This window comes from Bidens hawaiensis, unplaced genomic scaffold, assembly GCF_021521415.1.
Source record: "Bidens hawaiensis isolate Kalapana, Puna unplaced genomic scaffold, B.hawaiensis_p1.1 tig00005502_1, whole genome shotgun sequence".
Classification (NCBI taxonomy): domain Eukaryota; kingdom Viridiplantae; phylum Streptophyta; class Magnoliopsida; order Asterales; family Asteraceae; genus Bidens; species Bidens hawaiensis.
The window spans coordinates 824,895-844,380 of NW_027491354.1; the positions used below are offsets into that span (position 1 = coordinate 824,895).

Here is a 19,486-nt window from a genome sequence, read left to right on the forward strand (position 1 = left end):
TAATCGCAATTAATGCGGTGAATTTAATGCGGAGGAGAGAGAAATCAAATGTGCAATGAAACTATGACACGTGGCAAAAAGCAAGCTGGCAACAGCTGTTGAAAGGACGTGTGCCAGTAATTTCGCGGCCACGCGCCCGAAAAATCGCTCCCACGCGCCTGAAAAAGCGACTGGAATGACCATGTTCTGTCACGTCACCATAACTTCCTGCACGTCCTGACACAGTCAGAAGAAACCGTCGCACGACGTTTCAGAGGTTTATCTTTTCACCAACTCTTCGAATTTCAAAATTCAAAATTCGAAAGTATTAAAAAAGTAAGCGGGAAAATGCCCCTTACCCCTTGGCAAGCAAGTAACCGTAAGACGGATGCGGGTACAGTGTAAAGGCAAAACCCTTCACATACCTAGCACCCGCAGGGAATTGAAGCCAAATAAACCTTGGCAAACAAGTAACCGTAAACCGGCTGCGGGTACAGTGTTAAGGCAAAACCCTTCACATACCTAGCACCTGCAGGGAATTGAAGCCAAGAACCTTGGTGAACAAGTAACCGTAAGACGGATGCGGGTACAGTGTTAAGGCAAAACCCTTCACATACCTAGCACCCGCAAGGAATTGACGCCAGGAATACCTTGAGAGTAAAGTAACCGTAAGACGAGCGCAGGTACAGTGTTAAGGCAAAACCCTTCACATACCTAGCGCTCCGCTGGGAATTGAAACCAAGAAGGATCTTCTGGGCAATGCTTGCGGAAACGGAAATAGCATCCCCGCATAGCGGGAACATCGAGAACTACGTTGTTTGAAGCTCCAGGATGGAATTGGTGGTCTTAACATAATTGATCACTATGTTCAAAACTACCAAAACCTCATGGAAAATACATACAACTGGGACTCAATGCTCCTGACTTGCGAGGAGGTTACAGACCTACCCGCATCATACCCAAAGACCAAGCAGGAAACTCGGGCATTTCTGCAAGTGACAAGGACTTCCGCGGAAAGAATCCCCATGGAAAACCTTACAAAACCCTTTTCAAAACCCTTTGCTCAAGTCCAAAAGTTCACCTCACTTCATTAAACACTCATGAGAAGAACATTGGACTGGGGGGACTTGAAGAGGTAGGTCCCAGCAGAGCCCAGTTGGACCCGCAAGACTCACCTTAAACAGGGACGTCTGCGCAGAGACCAACTGGATCCGCAGGACCAACCATGCTCAGAGACGTGACGTCCTTACGCGCAGTACGCAAGCTGGTCCCGCAGGAAATGCCTCCCAATGGTAAAGGACTCCGCCTGTCCCCGCAGCCTCGGATACAAGCCATTAGGGAAGGCCACCCGCGCAGCATGGCTACACGCACAAGGCACTTAGCTCTCAATCTCAGTGTCACCTGAAGGAATGAGCCAAGCCGGGAGCAATCCCGCACAGAGGCGGGAGGGGGAATACTCCCGCCCAAATAAGCCAGTCCGTATACTGAAGGATCTTTTACTGTACCTGACGAGGTATGGGCAAAAGATCTGATCAGAGATGCGACAGCTCACTGACAGCAGCATGGCAGACAGCACGCCTGCTCTGTGTCAGCCGCTACCTATCCACCACTCACAGGCAGGGCACGTGCATAGGTTACAGTTGGTAGCGTGTTGGGCCGGCTAAACCCCTTGGAAACCTACCTTCGGCTATAAATACCACAAATGGTATGATCATCTCATCTTATCATATCTTATCACATTATCATCATAATATACCTGATATCTGCTCTAGCAATCTCTTAATATACTTTTATATTTAAAGAGCAATCTAGTCTGATTCTCACGCCGGAGGGTGGTCACAAGGAGGAACCCCCCCCCTTCTCAGTGACGAGCTCACGGTGTCTGTTTTGCAGGCTATCAGAAGAACCATCTTCCAAGGGTCTAACCCCTCGTGGGAAACATCTCTCCAACCCCCAGGTTACCAGTAACTTGCCCGGGGTCCGGTTAGTGTTTCTTCACCTTTTGATTAAAAACTCCGGATGTGTGTACAAACTTCGAATCACTGTAGAATACGGTGGTCGGTTAAGAGTTGCATGAAACAAAGTGGCGATGATTTTAAACGACGGTGTTGAACACGTCGAGAAAAAAAAGAAATTTTCGGGAGAGAAATGCGCGAAAAAAGCGGTTCTAAAACAATTTCAGAATAACACGTGTAGCAAAACAACACACATGGAGAAAAGGACACATACAAAGCAAAACTTACAACACACACAACATATAAGACCCCTTAAGCATGAGTTACAAGTATACAATGCACAAAATCACCCGTGATTGTAAATATATAAATTTGTTTTGATCATAGAGTTCATTCAACGTTCATATGGTGACTATTTTATATGTTGTTTTTGAAATATGTTTTATCTATCGATGGGTCATTTAATGTTGTAGGTAGAGGAGGATCTACACTCTAATTGATATGAAAATAAATAATTTATTATATGCAACCACATGCGAAGTACAAATACTACTGCGTATAAAGAAAACTATAAATACTAACGGGTTATCATCAAAGTCTGGAAGTTGTGCACAATATGTTATACATGGTTTTTTTAGGGGTGCGCGTGATACGGTTTGGTGCGGTTTTTTATTAAAACCGAACTGAAAACCAAACTTTTGGTTTTATGATTTTTTAAAACCGTTTGGTTTCGGGTTTTTCGGTTTGGTTTTAGGTTTTTGTGTTTCGGTTCGGTTTTATCGGTTTTGCTACTCGAGTCAAAACTTTTTGGGGAAAAAAAAAAGTTGGCCCAAGATATATGAAATTGGGCATGATATTGTTTATTAAAATTAATAATTAATAGAGTATTGAATATTTTGACTTATAAAAGATACATTTAGAATCAAAATTCAAAATCAAAACTAAAAATATCATTATTATTAGTTATTAACCATATGTAGAAACCAAATATATTTGTTATTAACCATATTTTAAAATTAAACAAATAGTCATCGATAGATTTTGTTTTAATTGTTATGGTTAAGATATTATGGTTATTTTGAATTTTTTTTGTTATTTTGGCGTGGTTCAGTTTTTTCGGTTCTTAACAATATACAAAACCGAACCAAAACCAAAATTTCGGTTTTTTGCTAAAGTTTAAAACTGAACCGCCGGTTTCTAATTCGGTTTGGTTTTTTCGGTTCCGTATATATGGGTTTTCGGTTTTGATTCGGTTTTTTCGGTTTTATACACAACCCTACTATTTTTAATAAAAATTTGAACATAGTTGACTTTTAAAATATATAATAATTGATTCTACCTAAGTTAATAACACATTGACCATCAAAGCAGTATAGCTTTTGCGAGAATTAGATATATTGCTCTAAGTACATGTAAGTTGTTGCTAAAAAAACATATAAAAATAAATAATTTATATTATATTTTGTAACCTTTTAATGCAAAACATGTAAAACAAAGCAAACATGTAAAATTAGGGAACATAATCAATCATTCTTAACACTTGTTTTAATGATGTGATCACTTTATAAGTGAAACATAGAAAATAAACTAAGATCTCGTCTATAGGCTACCTAATCATGTAACTTTTTGAAAAATTGAAAAAAGTTATAATTTGTTTCAATAGTGGTTAACTCATTCAACTTATAAAACTGAACTGAGACAACTTATCCCACAAAATTCCTTTTGACCGATCAAACAACTTATCTTTTCATTCAATTGCAAAATCAAAGAACATACCGGTTTAGCCAATGATAGTCCAAACCATACAACCAAAAGTGACAAGGTGTCGTCGGACTTCCAATCCAACCAGTTTGACTGACACTATCCTATTCGTGTTTAAACCTAAATAAATAAATGACGTGTTTTCTGTAATTTTGTAATTTTAAAATATTAATATTTGAAGAAAAGATAAACGAGTATTAATTACGAACACCAGGTCTCTTCTTCTCTTGTTCACCCACACAAGCAAGCAAACAACTAACCAAACGATATACATTCAAAATGATTTGATCAATCCGCCGTCGATCACTGCCGTAACCGCCGTCCGGTAACTAACTTCAATAACACTTCTTCTTTCATTTCCCAGATCCAAATTACTTGTTTGTTTTTAACCTACCGACTTAACTAATTTCATCATCAAACCCAAACCCCCGTATAATTAATATGAATTACATTGAAATTGCTATTAACCCAACTAATTAACTATTCCGTTGACATTTGTATATCTATATCTGTATCTATATGTATATCATCAGTATCAATATAATATACGAAGTTGTTATCTTGCAAAACACACGATAATAAATTGATGTGATGTTCAGGGTTTACAAGGGGGTTTGAGGATCCGAATAATTTTAATACAAATAAACATGGCTATAGATTCCGAGCCTGCTCCCTCTTGGTTTACTCCTAAAAGGTATTTTCTTTTACTTCTAGCTTTCTTTTTCATTAACTAACATAAATATCTAATTAGTGTAGGAATTTACATCACATGTTTTGGTTTCTACAATATTAATAGTGAGATAAGATTCCTAGCGATTAATCGGATTGGAAGGTTTAAATATCATTTTCAGCTACACACACATACCCATATTTTTGTATGCAGTTTATGTGTAATTGTGCATATATATATGGGATTGACCGCAAACTGCCAAAAATCGGCTGAAATTATGGCCTAAATATTAATCAGTCACCGGATAAATCGCCGATTAGTTGTTGGCTAGTCCCAAGTTTTATAACATTGAATAGATCTGAAACTGGATTTACTTTAAACAACTTTTGTTACAACTGTAATGGTTTTGTATTAGTCTAAGGGTCAATAATGTTTATACTAGATGGTTCAAGGTAGTCATTTGTAATTGTTGTAACTAACCTGGTAAAGTTAGATTTTTGACTGTTTTGTCAATTTAAATAGTAATTTTATCTAACTCTGCTTGTTGGTACTATATGCATAGGTTGCTTGTAGTATTCTGTTTGATCAACATGGTGAATTATGTTGACCGAGGAGCAATTGCAAGTAATGGTGTAAATGGGAGTCCTAGAAGTTGTACAGAGAGTGGAGTGTGCTCAGATGGGAGTGGAATTCAGTAAGTTACTTTCTACGCATATTGACTCTTTATAACATGATTTGTAATATGTTTTGTGTACCTTTATTGTTTTGCAGGGGTGATTTTGACTTGAATAACTTTAGAGATGGTGTCATTTCTTCTGCTTTCATGGTTGGACTTCTTGTTGCGTCTCCAATATTTGCATCTTTGGCCAAGAGGTAATTTATCACTTCTAAATCATTAGCCTCCGTTTTTGTTAGATGACTAAATATTAGGTTTATGTTTATTGACTAAGTAGTTAATATGCATATCTTATTTTTAAAAATAGGCGTGATAAATAGGGGATGGGCAATAATAGCTTTTGTTGAGAAGTGGTGATTGTTACTTGGCATTCATTTTCTCAAAAGAATTTTTTGTTTTGGCTGAATGATTGTATGATAATTTTTTCTTGAAATTATATTATACGGATTACGTAAATTTTGTTGTAAATTTGTCAAAATGGATCATGGTCAATTGAGTTTGGTTGACATAATGGATCATTGGATCCAAACAACTTTTTTCTTTGTTTTTTTTTTCAATTTATTTTATAAAAGGAGGGCATGCCATACAATCAAGTGCATATATATATCACACACCACATAGAAAGAATAAAGAATTAGTAGATTACTAACATATTAAATATCAAATTATTTCGAATTTTCGATACTTTTAGTTGATATCTATTGTAAACACGAAAAGTATTATCATTTTACAGAAAAGTGATTGATTATAGATAGACAGTTGATATTCATGTCATGGCACATCATTTTGTTATCGTCTAATATAGTTCCATACCATATCACACCGTTGTGAAGCTTTTTTGTATGATCTATTTTTGTAAAATTAAATATCGTACTATAACATTTTGTGTTGTTCCATACCGTTTTTGTCATATTGACCATATTATACCTTATCTTATGATTTCTTACTATGGTTTGATACCATTTGATAATGTGTTTTATAATCTGTTCCATGTAACACTTCGGTATAAAAGGGTTTAAAAGTTTATGCAAATTTGAACTTCAAAAATTTAAAGATGACAAAAAAGGCCAGACTGATTGGAATTTGGAATCTATTAAATCAAAGTGAACTATTAAGTTAACTCGAATTGGATAACATGCCAAAATTTATTATCTGTTTAATGACTCACAAGTGCATTACTTGGTAGATAAAACTAAAGTTTAGTGGTATGAAGTCATCAACCTATTTGACCCATAACAGTACTACATGTATTGAAGTCATGAAATCATGATCCCATTTGGCTCATTAGAAATGAAGCTTTCACTTTTTATAATTGCATATTCTTTTCATTTTTGTGTATATGAGCAGCATCAATCCATTTAGACTTATTGGAGTCGGATTGCCAGTATTTACTCTTGCTGTAGCTGGTTGTGGGCTTTCAGTTGACTTTTGGTCCATCGCATTTTGCCGAATGTAAGTTGACTACTTCAGAGTCAACCAACTGAGATTATATTATTCTCTTTTGAGTTTTATTATCACTTACATGTTGTTGTATTTAGGTTAGTCGGTGTCGGTGAAGCTTCTTTCGTAAGTCTGGCTGCTCCATTTATTGATGACAATGCTCCACTTGCTCAGGTTCCTTACCTCATCATCATCATCATCATCATTATCATCATCGTACTCAGTATATCCCACCAATAGCAATGCTATGGTAGGGTCTGAGGAGGGTAAGATGTAGACAGCCTTACCTCTATCCCATAGGGATAGAGAGGCTGCTTCCGGTGAGACCCCCGCTCGATAGTAGTTTTGAATCAAGCCTTGGACATAAGACACATAACACTCAATCATCGGGACACCGGCTGATTGGTGCATGTGCCCTTGTCTTTCGGCTATCAACGCCACCACATGATGCCTGATTAACCTTCCGCCACTTTTAACGTTATTTTCACGTGATTAGTAAAATAACGTCAAAATTAGTGCAATTTTACTTTTTGCCCACCCAAGGGTTCACACAGTGAGGTTCCTTACCTCACTGGGTAACAAAAGCACGCGCGCACGCACGCACATACACATATATTAGAAAAAAAAGTGTTTCGGGTCAACCCAACGGACTTGTTTTTCTGATTTCATTTGTTTGTACAGAGAACAGCATGGTTGGGAGTATTCTACATGTGCATACCAACTGGGGTTGCTGTTGGTTATGTTTATGGTGGGGTGGTATGCGCCTGATCTTTCTTTCTTTTTCAATTAAATGATTTTGACCAGAAAAAGTCAAAGTACTGGCGATTGTTTATTGTTTTATAGGTCGGAGGTAGTGTTGGTTGGCGCTATGCGTTTTTCGGTGAGGCAATTCTCATGTTGCCATTTGCTATTTTAGGGTTTGTAATGAAACCGTTACAAATGAAAGGTATTTCATTTATGTTTCATATAGATATATAATAATGTTTGATATCACCATAGTTTAACGAGTTTTATGTGTGTGTGTCCATATATATAGGTATGTCGCATGATAAAAATATTCCCGGGTCCTTAAATGATGAGGTTACTGAGCACAGCTCTAAAAAACATTCCAGGTGTTTCTCAAATCAATATTATATAAGACCCTGTTTTTATAAAGTCAGTGATATTTGGATTTGAAGATTAAATTTATTTTGTTGTAGCTATGGTATATTTAGCTCCAATCAGTTATCAAGATTTTGGCAAGATATGAAGGCTCTTTTGCTCGACAAGATATATGTCATAAATGTTCTAGGTACTTGTTAATTTTCTCAATCTCTTATCAGCTACAATAAATGTTAATTGTTTATTTTTTCAATGGTTTTTGTTAGGTTATATTGCATATAATTTTGTCATTGGTGCATATTCATACTGGGGACCAAAGGCTGGTTATAGCATATATCAAATGGTAAGCTTGTTTTGGCCTTCGTGCCGACTGTTGTTTTTGGTGACATATAAGAAAGCTTTATCTTCTTTTACAGAATAATGCTGATATATTATTTGGAGGAATTACCATTATTGGTGGAATTGCGGGAACAATAGGAGGAAGTATTATTCTAGATCGCATGAATTCAACGATCCCCAATGCTTTTAAGGTAGACATTTTATGGGGGGTAACTTTATACAATAGTAACCAAGTTTCACCACTGTTCTAATTAGGTCACTCATTGTTTTTTCTGTCGCGATTAGGTCACTTAAGTTTCAACTTGTGTTCTAATCCTAGGTTTTTTACCTGTTTAACAGGTTACCATGCCTGTGTGGCATTTTTTCTTTTTCTAAATATACTGATGTGTAATTGGTATCTATTTTTAATTTTATTTATTTTATTAATTATAACTCAAGACTTTTGCCATTTTACCTTTTAATGATTTAAAAATAAGACCATTTACAGAAAAGATAAACCAAGGAACTTATCTTTATATTTGGAATGTTATCTACGTATGATAACCTGTTAAATAGGTAAAAGGATTAAATCATTAAGTGAAACTTGAGTGACCTGATCGGGACAAAAAAAAAAAGAATGAGTGACCTATGACCTAGTTAGAACAATGGTGAAACTTGGTTACTATTCTATGAAGTTCTCCCATATTTTCTGTATATTTTATGTTTTGTAACTTATCTTTATATCTTTGTTTTTTATTTATTTAAACTATTTATTATTTTGCAGCTTCTTTCCACTGCAACTTTCTTTGGAGCAATATTTTGCTTTAGTGCCTTTTGTTTCAGTAACTTGTACGTTTACGTGGTTCTCTTTCTTATTGGGGAGATACTTGTTTTCGCCACCCAGGTAACTTTCTTTTTAAGGATATAAGTTGACAATAATTACAGCTACAGATGGCAATTTTGACTCGTTGTTGGTACATGATATTTTATATTCCGTGTATAAAATATTTTCTTCTCGTTCAGCACCTGCAGATCAGCTTGAGACAAATTCACCAAGTGCATTGGATCATACACTCTCAGCAGCTCTTGTTCATCTTCATTCTCCATTACTGCTTCAGCTGTTTCACAATCAACATACCACCACTTCAGATCCTTGAGCACATCCTTGGGCATTTGTTTCATCGGCACTTCTTTTAAACACCGGATCGGCTTATACTTCATGATCATCCAAGGCTTGCCATCTGCTCTCATCCCTCTATCTTTATCTTCAATAAGTTTTTCTTTCTGTGGTTTCAACAGCTCGAACTTTTTCTCCTTTATACTTTCCTCCCAAACAATCTTTCCAATGACCCTAGCCATGTTATCATCACTCCTGTTTATCAACCCCAACCTGGCTAAGTCCTTCACTTCACACTCAGGCAACGTATTCAACGATCTCAACAGTCTTTTGAAGTACTGAACCCCATCATACCTTTTAATCACAAAGAGCCTCAACTGCTCATCATATAACCAGCATATAATCCCCTTTTTCGATTCAGCATAACCCCTGATGTTGTAACTTTTCTTTAACATAGTAGGGACCGCCGGTTTCTTAGTCTTTACGAACCACTGAGCATAGCCTTCTTTCCATCTTGGCTGCTCCTCCCATTCCGTCTCATCGCTTCCCATATCTTGACCCATATCTGCCTTATCAACTTACGGAATCTCGTGCTCAACGTTCTCCTCCACAATCTCTCCTTCTTCAATCTTACTATCAATGACAATCTCAGCCCCTATCTTCTCTATCTCCTCCATCGGTAACACATCCTTATCACCTATAACATCATCTAACACCTCCTCAGCATCCACAACCACCACATCATCACCCCCTGAACCGCCAGCTGCACTCGTTGACTCCCCCTGAGATGTGGAAGTCCCAAGAGCTTGTTCAGTTCTTGGCAACTCTCCACCTGCACCTTTCGATGCATTGGGATCATCGTCTCGATCATTACGCTTCTTTGTCCTCAGCTCATCACCCTTACAGCCCGTCTCCCCCTGAGATGCCAAGAACTGTTTCAAAGCATCAATTATTTTTCCATGTTCGATCAGCAGGGACGACTGTATCTGATTCTCTGCAACGAGGCGCTGATTAGCATGGGTCTGGATAAGATTTACCCTTGATTGTTCTGCCACGACCCTTTCAAGCGCTGCTATTCGTTCCGAGTCGGATAAGGTTGCATCGAAATCAAACCTCATATGAGATATATGTTGAGTGTACTGAGGAGGGATTTCCAATGTAACCGGGACCTCAGAAGTAGGCGTAAACGTAACCGCAGGTGGTATCGTAACTGACAACCCTGTAGTAGCTACAACTGTCGATTCAATAAATCTTGCCACGACCTCCGTTGGAGTAAGAGTTGGAGGTGGCAAAGATACAATCTCCGGAGTCGAGAGTTGGAATGTAGTGGGTGGGATGCCGAAGGAAGATGAGGTAGTCACCACGAGAACATCCGTGGCGATTGGCCCTGTAACTTGCAATGGTGTAGGTACTATAGTCATACCAGACAGTGCGGGTGGAGTGAAACGAACCACCCTTGAGCTCTCACCAGCTCCCGAACCTGCACCTGCCCGTTCCCTTCTCGATCTATGGACCAACTGATGTAAATCTTCCTCAAAATCCGACTCACTGTCATCATTGTCTCTCTTCCTCTTCCCATGAATCCTTTCTTGTGTAACCAAAATCCGTCTAGCTTCAGCCACATCATCATCTAAAGAATCAGAATCAGCCTCAGTCGTAGCTGCCCTAGCAACATCCACACTAGTAACCCGGGCTACCGAGACCTGTACCTCTTCCTCAGGGTCAACACGATCCATATCAAAAAATCTTTGACCGCCAAACGCAGCTTCAAGGTCTACATTTTCCTCCGGTGCCACAACAGGAGCAGCAGGTAAAGCTTGTTGTACCTCAGGTGGTGGTTGAGGTGCTCCAGCCTGTTGTGGTTGAGGATCCCGAAACTCGTCCCCACGAGCTGGAACATACTCTGGGTTGATCAAGTACCCGAATAATGGAGTATGTCGAGGACGGAGCTCAGGTTTAAAACATCCTTTAAAGAGTTAAATGATACGATCAAGACCAAGCAGGTATAAAATCATACAACTACATAAGTAGAATAAAATTTTAAAAATAAAGTACACGGGATCAAATTTCAGTCTCGACAGGGACTACCATGTTTTAGAAAAGATCCGAACAGGAATCATACTAATTAAGTGACTGTCACACAGATCCATGTTCAGCTGTATTATGACATAAAGAAACAGGTTGTAAGCAAGTAAATAACTTAGAATGGTTTTCATTGTTTCTGTGATACGGGTTAGGTTCAATTAAGCTCAAAACTTAAATGGGCAACACCTCAGAGATTGTGAGTCGACAGTTGTAGCTACTGTAGGGTTGTCAGTTACGATACCACCTGCGGTTACGTTTACGCCTACTTCTGAGGTCCCGGTTACATTGGAAATCCCTCCTCAGTACACTCAAGATATATCACATCTGAGGTTTGATTTCGATGCAACCTTATCCGACTCGGAACGAATAGCAGCGCTTGAAAGGGTCGTGGCAGAACAATCAAGGGTAAATCTTATCCAGACCCATGCTAATCAGCGCCTCGTTGCAGAGAATCAGATACAGTCGTCCTTGCTGATCGAACATGGAAAAATAATTGATGCTTTGAAACAGTTCTTGGCATCTCAGGGGGAGACGGGCTGTAAGGGTGATGAGCTGAGGACGAAGAAGCGTAATGATCGAGACGATGATCCCAATGCATCGAAAGGTGCAGGTGGAGAGTTGCCAAGAACTGAACAAGCTCTTGGGACTTCCACATCTCAGGGGGAGTCAACGAGTGCAGCTGGCGGTTCAGGGGGTGATGATGTGGTGGTTGTGGATGCTGAGGAGGTGTTAGATGATGTTATAGGTGATGAGGATGTGTTACCGATGGAGGAGATAGAGAAGATAGGGGCTGAGATTGTCATTGATAGTGAGATTGAAGAAGGAGAGATTGTGGAGGAGAACGTTGAGCACGAGATTCCGTAAGTTGATAAGGCAGATATGGGTCAAGATATGGGAAGCGATGAGACGGAATGGGAGGAGCAGCCAAGATGGAAAGAAGGCTACGCTCAGTGGTTCGTAAAGACTAAGAAACCGGCGGTCCCTACTATGTTCAAGAAAAGTTACAACATCAGGGGTTATGCTGAATCGAAAAAGGGGATTATATGCTGGTTATATGATGAGCAGTTGAGGCTCTTTGTGATTAAAAGGTATGATGGGGTTCAGTACTTCAAAAGACTGTTGAGATCGTTGAATACGTTGCCTGAGTGTGAAGTGAAGGACTTAGCCAGGTTGGGGTTGATAAACAGGAGTGATGTTAACATGGCTAGGGTCATTGGAAAGATTGTTTGGAAGGAAAGTATAAAGGAGAAAAAGTTCGAGCTGTTGAAACCACAGAAAGGAAAACTTATTGAAGATAAAGATAGAGGGATGAGAGCAGATGGCAAGCCTTGGATGATCATGAAGTATAAGCCGATCCGGTGTTTAAAAGAAATGCCGATGAAACAAATGCCCAAGGATGTGCTCAAGGATCTGAAGTGGTGGTATGTTGATTGTGAAACAGCTGAAGCAGTAATGGAGAATGAAGATGAACAAGAGCTGCTGAGAGTGTATGATCCAATGCACTTGGTGAATTTGTCTCAAGCTGATCTGCAGGTGCTGAACGAGAAGAAAATATTTTATATTCCTGCTTGGAAAGAAGAAGCGAAGAAATATCAAAGAGTTGTTTCGGTTTGTGTACGAGAAGGAGTTCATGCTTGAAGATGAAAGATAAAAGATTGTTGAAGATTACAAGACACGTGCTTGAAGATAGAGATATGAAGCTACTGCCAAGGGGGAGTCTGTTGGTACATGATGTCAGTAGTTCAGTGTCTAGTGTCTGTAATCGAGTTAGTTGGATTTGTATTTTGTATTAAGCGAAGTTAGCTCACAAGTTCGCTGATATAGGCGAACTTGTGGCATAAGCGAAGTTAGGGACAACTTCGCCTAAACAAGTTAGGCGAAGTTGTCGACTGTTAAATAGCCTAGGTTACGGCAGAGTTTTAAAGGTTTTAGTTTTTACGAGTTATTCAGTTTGTGTAATCGGTGATCAGTGAATCACGTGTTTCCAGTTGCAATACAACGTGTCTTTGTTTATTGTAACGTGTGTTGATCGTGTTAACGTGTATCGTCTTCTACGCTCGTAACGTCTTACGTAGGGATTCCGCACCTACGTAGAACGAGATATTCCGTGTAGATCCGGCTGGGAACCTACACTCGTTTACCTTTTAATAGGTTAATTTGGGTTACAGTTTATCTATAACCTGTCAAACAGGTTATATAAAATTATACGCGCCAAACATTTTTAGACAAGATGTACTTTTGTAATCATATTTGACCACATTTATTAGAAAAAAACTAATTTTTTGACCATAAGATCCCATCCGATTCAAACCGTACAAAAGTACTAGTTTCGACGTGCTATTAAACCTGCTCGATCCGCCATTATCTTTTTTAGGTAGGGGTGTGCATGGGCCGGTTTTGGGCTCAAAACCGAACCAAATACCAAAAATTCATGAGTTTTTGAAACCATCAGTTTTGGATTTTGGTTTGGGTTCGGTTCGATTTTGGTTTTCTCGGTTTTACCATTTGAGGTTACATTACTTATTACATTCTTATAGGCTACTTAAATTTCAAAATAAAAATTGAAAATCCATAAATTGGCTTGTATGCAAAAATGAAAGTTTGGTTTATATGAAAACATAATCCAAGCCGTCGGTTTTTGTTTGGGTTCGGTTATTTCTGTTACTGATCGGTTTTTTCTGATCAAAGTATATTGCGTACTTCACAGGGGCCCGTGAATTTTGTGTCTTCATACTGTTAAACCAAGTTTGAGACCGTTATCAATGGCTATGTCCACTGTTTCTATTCATGTCTTTGGTGATGTGCCATCATCTCCACTTGTTGGTCTTCTTCAGGTTTGACTTTCTTTCACATATTATTTATTTTTCTTCATTTTGTGGACCCCACCATTCAATTTCGTTATTTTTTTTATAAAGGTTCAACGGAAGTATTTTGACTCTTTTTCAGTAGCTTATTAGGGTTTGCTTATATTAAAAACAAATCGTTAGATTGAACATTGACGATTGTGCTAGATTATTGTTATTGTTATAGCTATATCGTTTTGCATTATTTTAATGGGTTTAGTTGCTTTTTAATATGCAATATATGAATCTATGTTATTAACAAAAAGCTGCATATATGTGACACAGGACAATGTTAACAATTGGAGGATATCCGCCTTGATCCTGACTTCAGTATTTTTCTTGGCAGCCGGAATATGGTTTACAGGTATGATACGACATGTTCAATCATGAACGTATCAAAAGGGGCATTTTAGATATTTTACCAGCAGTCTTCTCATGTATGTTTGCTATGCGTGCTTGCTTACGCAGGTATCTTTCTTGAGAGTGTGGACCGATACGATGAAAACAGTGAGCATGTGGCGTCTGTTATTGAGCAGCCAGATGTAATGCCTTTGCTTGAAAATAAGCCTGCAACTGCATCACCATGAACATAGCTAGATTGATAGACTCGACACGAAGCATATGTACATTGTTTTCAGCCTCTCTTGTTTGTAACTTAAAAGTTTTCACTCGTGTAGCCAGCTGGTTTAGCACTGTGTATTATGTATTGGATGTATGCATATATGTGGTTAAAAGCATAACAATTGTATCAATCATGGTGGATTTGGGATTGCTTGAGATGTTCCTGTAAACAAGTAGCTCATGCAATTTAGACATTAGTTAGTTTATTTTAAGTATTTGGAAAAATAATACTACTTAATGTTGAATGATTATTACGTTTTTGTTTCACTAAGAAATAATAATATACATACGTGGCGTCACAAGGAATAATCATACAATGATGTTCTGGCAGTGGAAGGTTTACAAGGGGACTTGAGGATCATAATAATATTAATTGTTTGTTTACGCATACAAATAAACATGGCTATAGATTCAACTTCTCTATCTGATCCTGATCCTGATCCTTCTTGGTTTACACCCAAAAGGTACACTTTCCATGCTAATTTATATCAGAATTTGGTTTTGGTTTGGGAACCAACTTGACAGGGGAAAACAAGTTAAAAAGGTATAACTTGTGGCCGTTACCAGTGGACAGAAACGTCCCAATGAGCCGGGTCATGTGGCAAATGACTCAGCTGTCGGACCCAAATTCCACCAGTTAACAACTTTTCCCAAATTTAGTAGTTTTCAAACCTTTCTTTATTTAACCTCAATGCGTTTATTCACTTAATTAGTACCTTAATTATGTTTTCATTTTTAGTCTAAATTTCAGCAAGTATGAGTTTACAAGTATACTTTATGCAATCGTTTTATTCTTTCAGAAATTTGTCAATTTTATTTTAAGAATTATTATGTTTTTATTTTTACAATTATCTTGCTTATACATCCAGGTTGCTTTTAGTATTTTGTGTGATCAACTTGATCAATTATGTTGACCGAGGAGCTATTGCAAGTAATGGTGTAAATGGGAGTCCCCGAAGTTGTACAGAGAGTGGTGTGTGCTCAGATGGTAGTGGAATTCAGTAAGTTACTTTATATATAAGTATAGTTACTTTATAACATCATTTCTAATATGTTTTGCGTATCTTTATTGTTTTGCAGGGGTGATTTTGACCTGAATAATTTTAGAGACGGTGTAATTTCTTCCGCTTTCTTGGTTGGAGTTCTTGTCGCATCTCGAATATTTGCATCCTTGGCCAAAAGGTAATCTGTCACTTTTATTTTTAGCAGATGACAAATATAAAATCTTGACATTTCCTAATTACGTGTTCTTTTAATTTTTGTGTATATGAGCAGCATAAATCCATTTAGACTAATCGGAGTCGGAATGTCAGTATTTACTCTTGCTGTAGTTGGTTGCGGGTTTTCGGTTGACTTCTGGTCCATCGCATTTTGTCGAATGTGAGTTGACTACTTCAAAGTCAAACGCCTTTTGACTTTTGGTAATACTTGGTTATTATTGTTGTAAATAGGTTAGTTGGTGTTGGTGAAGCTTCTTTCATAAGTCTTGCAGCTCCATTTATTGATGACAATGCTCCACTTACTCAGTTTCTCTTTCATTTTTAATAATTATTCATTTTTAACCATTTTAATAAAAAAAATCAAAAGAACATAATTTATCTGCACTACTGAAATCCATTTGTTTGTGCAGAGATCAGCATGGCTGGGAATATTCTACATGTGCATACCAACTGGAATTGGTATTGGTTATGCTTATGGTGGATTGGTATATGCGCTGATCTTTCTTTCTTCTTGTGCATATTGATAGCGACCAGAATAAACTCGACCAGAAATGACCAATGTTTTTTGTTTTATAGGTCGGTGGCAGTGTCGGTTGGCGCTATGCATTTTTTGGTGAGGCAATTCTCATGCTCCCATTTTCTATTTTGGGCTTTGCAATGAAACCGTTACAACTGAAAGGTATGTTCATAAATTAATGTTTGATTCCACTGTAGTAGTTTAACGAGTATTTTCATAAAATATAGGTATGTCCTTTCATGAAGAGGTCACTAAACATTCCAGGTGTTTCTCAATTCCATAATATATAAGTTTATAATATAAATCAATGATATATGGATTTGAAGAATAAACCTGTTAAATGTTAATATAATATTTCTTCATTTAGCTCCAATTATTTATCAAGATTTTGGCAAGATTTAAAGGCTCTTTTGCTTGAGAAGACATATGTTATAAATATTCTAGGTACTTATTAATTTTCTCAATCTGTTATCAACTATAATAAGTACTAATTGTCTAGTTATTAATGGTTTTTGCTAGGCTTTATTGCATTAAATTTTGTCAATGGTTCATACTCATACCGGGGACCAATGGCTGGTTATAGCATATATCAAATGGTAAGCAAGTTTGACCTTTGTGTTGACTTTTATATTTGTTACAAACGATACACTTTATTTACAGAACAATGCTGATACATTATTTGGAGGGATTAACATTGTTGGTGGAATCGTGGGGACAATAGGAGGAAGTATTATTCTCGACCGCATGAGTTCTACAATCCCCAATGGCTTTAAGGTGGATGTTTTATGTGATTCTCATATTTCTTTGTTATATATAATATATTAATAAAAATGTTCACTCTTTGCAGCTTCTTTCTACTGCCACATTTTTTGGAGCAGTATTTTGTTTCAGTGCCTTTTGTTTCAGTAACGTGTACGTTTACTTGGTTCTCTTTCTTACTGGGGAGATACTTGTTTCCGCCACTCAGGTAACTATTTTCTTTTTGTGGATGTTAAGTGACAATTACGAAACTGATTGCGGTTACAGATAGGATGTGAACTTTTGACATGAACCTAACACGAAATTTGGGGGTTTGGGATAAAAATGTAAACATAAAAGTATTAATATGTGAAAATAAAAAAAAGTCAGGTTATAGTTTGTCTCTAATCAGTTGGAATGTTGGATAAATAAAACATTGAAAGAGAGGGTTTTTTTAATAATGATGAAACCTCTTTAAATCATTCAATTTAGAATATTGGATTATTATTGAAAAGATATAGTTTTAGATCATATTTATCCCCCATACTTTTAGCTTGGAAATGTTTTGGGCTGTACAAAAATTCCATTTTTGACCCATTTGCCGGTTATAGGGACCTGTGAATTTTGTGTCTCTTCATGCGGTCAAACCAAGATTGAGACCGTTAGCGTTGGTTATGTCCACTGTTTCTATTCATGTCTTTGGTGATGTGCCATCATCTCCACTTGTTGGTCTTCTTCAGGTTTGTTTTCTTTATTTACCTCCATTCAGTAGATATATGCCCATCTTGATTTTTCACATGATAGAAAAGATGAGCCATATGGACATTATTTCTAGTCTTTTACTTGCATATGTAACACAGGACAAAGTTAACAATTGGAGGATATCTGTTATGATCTTAACTTCAGTATTTTTCTTGGCAGCTGGAATATGGTTTACAGGTATATGATATGATGTGTTCAATCATGAACATATCAAAAAGGGTATTTTTGACATTTCACTAGCAGCCTTCTCATGATTGTTTGTTAAACTTTTTTATTATTATGCAGGTATCTTTCTTGACAGCGTGGACAGATACAATGAAGATAATGAGCGTGTGGGGCCCGTTATTCAGCAGTCGGATGTAATACCTTAGCTTGTAAATAAGCCATGTGTGCAAGAGTCGTTGCCGGTTTGCGACATTTGACCAAGTCAATGATGAATCTGTTTTGCATAGGGGACAGTAGTGTAAGATAACTAGATTATACTTTTGGTAAATGTATAAGTTTATTAAATGTACCATTCGTTACAAGAATAAAGAACCTAGCTTCTGAAAGTGTACAAAATACAAAATAAAATGGGTCATAAACAAGTGTTTGTTACGTTTTTCTTCGCCTTGGGTTTCCAGATGATTTGAGGAAGAGCGGGAGTGTGCTTAAAGTAAAACAGTCTTTGGTGTGGTGGGTGTAGGGCTGACGGTATTCGTAATACTAGTCTCATACGTGATTGTAGAACCATGTATCATGCCTTGCCAAACACCCTTTAGTTTGTTAAAACTATAATAGTGACTAATGGTTTGGTTAAACGAGTATGCATATTTTAGAAAATCAGGCCAAGTATCACATAATACCACACCAAGCATATTTTAAACTATTCCCATACACGAAAACCCGTCTTGAATATTTTGGGTTTCAAGCTTGTTCGTCTCGTTCAGGTTCGTTTGTCATCCCTATGTGGGTGTTTTGAGGCTTGAGAAAACAAAAGAGACGTCAAATTTTCAACGTTTAGTTGATATTGATCCAACATTTAAGAACTAAGGTGAACTAAATTGTTCGCTTGTTGTGCTAGGATTAAAGCACACATGATCTGAACACAAAACAAGAAAGCAATAAACAGACACAACAAGGGGTGAATCGGTCTAAACTAACCTACAGCCACAGTTGGCAACTAGCTAGATATTATTTATTAAGGGGTAACTATTACAACTACATAGAACAATTAATAAAGACACTAAAGTATGATTTGTAACTTAGTAAACAAGAAATCCCAAATGGGGTGGGCTCAGGGTCGGCAGTCCTTCACGGCTTCACCCATCTCCTCTTTTGCGATCTCAAACCCGACATGAACAAGGCGTACAAACCCAACATGTTTATGATTGAACAACAGTCAGTAGATTGATCCGGATAAACCTGGATCCAGATGAACAAACTCTATAACAAACTAGGACTTGTTACATACCCTTTTGTACTCCTTGTATAATTTACAAGAATTGCACCACACGTCTATTTTCTAGAAAATACATAACCTAAAATGTGAAAGATATATTGACGATAAATTTCGAGAGTTGGTTCATTTATGCACTAGTTTGTCATTTGTTTCAACATTTTCATTTAGGGCACATCTCATGGGAGGTTTGAAATCCTACGTGGAGCCATTATGGATTTCATACTTGTGTTATCTCTCATTAA

General features: G+C 37.4%; 2 pseudogenes across 2 annotated transcripts; both read left to right on the forward strand.

The window, feature by feature from the left end:
* The first annotated feature begins 4,300 nt into the window (after nucleotides 1-4,300).
* Nucleotides 4,301-14,735, forward strand: LOC143630011 (putative sphingolipid transporter spinster homolog 2; annotated as a pseudogene). Its single transcript, XR_013153073.1, has 15 exons — nucleotides 4,301-4,389; nucleotides 4,928-5,059; nucleotides 5,137-5,238; nucleotides 6,389-6,493; nucleotides 6,580-6,655; nucleotides 7,163-7,237; nucleotides 7,325-7,427; nucleotides 7,518-7,593; nucleotides 7,681-7,772; nucleotides 7,849-7,925; nucleotides 7,999-8,112; nucleotides 8,685-8,804; nucleotides 13,810-13,936; nucleotides 14,231-14,309; nucleotides 14,414-14,735. The product of XR_013153073.1 is annotated as a putative sphingolipid transporter spinster homolog 2 (transcript).
* Nucleotides 14,736-14,887: 152 nt separating this feature from the next.
* On the forward strand, nucleotides 14,888-18,351 carry LOC143629997 (putative sphingolipid transporter spinster homolog 2; annotated as a pseudogene). The gene is made up of 15 exons (XR_013153068.1): nucleotides 14,888-15,030; nucleotides 15,436-15,567; nucleotides 15,647-15,748; nucleotides 15,842-15,946; nucleotides 16,018-16,090; nucleotides 16,194-16,271; nucleotides 16,363-16,465; nucleotides 16,531-16,567; nucleotides 16,671-16,747; nucleotides 16,823-16,899; nucleotides 16,964-17,077; nucleotides 17,151-17,270; nucleotides 17,653-17,781; nucleotides 17,902-17,980; nucleotides 18,089-18,351. The product of XR_013153068.1 is annotated as a putative sphingolipid transporter spinster homolog 2 (transcript).
* The last annotated feature ends 1,135 nt before the right edge of the window (nucleotides 18,352-19,486 follow it).